Below are 2,929 nucleotides of genomic sequence, written 5' to 3'. Positions count from 1 at the left end.
TATATATATATATATATATATATACATATACCTGTATATATTCCTCTTTTTCATGTGGAGACCCATCACTGTCCAATGAAAGATGACACAACACTATACATATCTTGGACTGACACTCCACACACTTTCAACATTCAAAGCATGTTCAAACTTGTAGCAACTTCTGAGTTCAGCACCGTTTCCTTACAATTAACCTTTCATTTGAACTGACTGAATAACAGCAGATGAGAGTTAAGAAGACTAACTGTTATTCTTCTCATTTTCACGTCTCTTCCTGATAGAAGTGACAGAAATTTCAGAGTTGCTGTTCAACACAACACTTCAGAGGAAGACAAAGACATGTACAAACACTGAGGTGAGTGTTTGATCATTCTCTAGTTATTTTCATGTATGAGTGTTTTCTTATGATGTGTCATTGGTCACTTTGTGCTTCTTTATTGCTGTGCTGAAGTTATTTTGATGGTTTTATTTAAAGTTCTTCATGTTGTGATCAAACAGATGATCAAGTTTGTCTTTGTCAGTGATTCACAGAAAGCTGCATATTCTGATACTGGTGAGAAATCACTGTTTCTCAAACAGTGTTTGTCATACACTCTTAACTCTTTGAAAGAGAAACTGTCACTCAGTATCAGCAGACAGCACTGATGAAATATTATGGTAAACTCTATAACAGACTCATTCAGTGAAATCAGCAGCATTTCTACTTCATTAAATCCTTTAATTTAGTTCACTCTACAGTATGTGTTAAACAGCAGAGTTACAGAAGTAACTAGTACTAATGAATTTACACATAACCTGTGCTTTCATGCTTGTGCTGAAATCATCTGAAGTTTAGAGACGTTTATCTGAAGGAAAGTAACCCTGAAACATGATTCAGAGACATAAAGCTGCTTTCTAGAAACCCCTCCTGCTCTAAACAGTTTCAGCACAGAGTCGAACCGGTTTCTTTTGCTTTCCTGAAATGGTTGTGGTTTAACTGGTTCTGAAGATGAACATCTTTCTGCAGTGGTTTCAAAGTCACCAGTTATTGACTATCACAGTAAATAATTTTCCTTCCCCCACAAATAAAGTAATTATAAATATCGGAAGCAGCATATTTATGGATAATTTCTGCTCAATTTTTCCATGTTTCACTATGTTGCACTGCTGCACTTCACAATGAAAACCAGTTAAATGCTCTTAAACTGCAGTAGAGCTACATGTGAGTAAAGTACACTAGTGTACATCTGCAGGTCATAATTATCTTACACTTCACACAGACACACAAGAAAGAAAATGTCTCCTTTCAGGTCAGACTCTAGCTCTATGAACTGAACACAGACTCCTAGAAATGATCTCAAACACAGAAACACAGCAGAGCTTCACTGTTCGCCCTCATAGTTACGCTGAGTCTAGATAAACCATCAGCACAGCTATCAAACTAACTAGTGATTACTAACTGTGAATACTGCAAATACTGTAATCACAACACTTAGTTCATTCAGTCTATGAAATCAGACAGATCACACTTGGCAGGTGGTCTGGCATTTCAAGGATGATCAGCTGTTCTTCTGTCTCCTTGTAGCTCTGTCTCAGGCCACTTACATTACAGACATTACACTATGGCGTGTTCACAGGTGATTAGGAACCCTGGACATCTTTCTTCTGGTGTTTTTTTGGAGTCAGTAGCAGAGTCAGTATAAAGGTCTCTTTATTGTCCGTGTGCAATAATTAAACATTAATAATCTTAAATCACCATCAAAAATTAAGATCCACAAATACTGTTCCACAGGTTCATGTGCAATAATTGTTTATGGTTCATAGAACAAGCTTGAAAAATCTGAAATTTTTAAGATTTTGGGGACCAGCTGCAAATATAGAAATAAGAAAAAAAAAAACCTGGTGACCACTATGTGTCAAATTTTAATGAGTAGTCCACTGAAGGCGAGCGTAGATGAACCCAAGTGCAAATTGTAATGAGTAGTCCACTGAAGGCGAGCGTAGATGAACCCAAGTGCAGATTATTTACAGGGTGGAATCCAAAATCCAAACAATAAACAAAGACTTGAAGAGGTATGAACAGACTTGACTCACCAACAGCAGGTACATGCATTAATACACGACAAAGCACAAATGGCAAAAACATGACTACTTATAACAATACAGGTCACATGACAAGAACAAACCAATGGGAAACAAGACACATGATTAAGACAACCAATTACCAATAATTCTTTAGAATTTCAATGATTTAGCTAAATCGTGCAGGTTTAATTTATTCGTTTCTTGTTTTAATTAGGCCTAAATAATGGGAACGAAATTAATACAGTGCCTCACGTTTTATTAAATAAAGAAAATAATTTATAAAACACGCAACAATTTCTTAATCAGTGTACAGACAAATATATTTTCCCAAGAAGTTGTCTGTCAAAATAAAGGACAGGTAACGAATAACAAAAATGCATGTTGTTTTATTAAAGGAATTTTAAAATATAAATTAAAATATAGGCCTAATATATGAGAATATTGACATTTTGCATATAAATCCATGTAGCCTAGCTCACTAAAATAGGCTACCACTTTTAATGCTACGATGCAAAGTAAACCACAATTTATTTTGAATAATATAACATATAATTCATATTATATAAATAATACTGCACACTATTTAAATGTGTCAAATCTAAATTATGGTGTAGAGAAAATATAAGCACAGGTTCATAGGCCTGACATTTATCCTGCTTGAATTTGTTCTAAGAAACGCACATATCTTCATAAGGACTAAACTTTCATCTTTGAATATTAAATATTTTAACTAGCCTACAGTGTTTTTCTTTCATTTTCCCCAACTGCAGTCAAATGTAACACATCAGTGAGGCAAAGCTGACGTCTATTTGCAAAAATCTTTGATGCGCTTGTTTGAAAACTTGTGATTAAATGCACTTTGCAG

General features: G+C 34.8%; 1 protein-coding gene across 1 annotated transcript in view; it reads left to right on the top strand.

Moving 5' to 3' along the window:
* The first annotated feature begins 218 nt into the window (after positions 1-218).
* Positions 219-2,929, top strand: part of LOC122134193 (NACHT, LRR and PYD domains-containing protein 3-like) — a 6,393-nt gene continuing 3,682 nt past the window's right edge. Inside the window, exon 1 of the mRNA XM_042749521.1 lies at positions 219-355. The gene's annotated coding sequence lies outside the window, so the exon portion shown is untranslated. The remainder of the gene's footprint in view (positions 356-2,929) is intronic.

The sequence above is a fragment of the Cyprinus carpio genome, chromosome A4, assembly GCF_018340385.1.
Source record: "Cyprinus carpio isolate SPL01 chromosome A4, ASM1834038v1, whole genome shotgun sequence".
Taxonomy (NCBI): Eukaryota; Metazoa; Chordata; class Actinopteri; order Cypriniformes; family Cyprinidae; genus Cyprinus; species Cyprinus carpio.
Note: the sequence above shows the minus strand (reverse complement) of the source record. Positions and strands in the feature narration are given on the sequence as shown.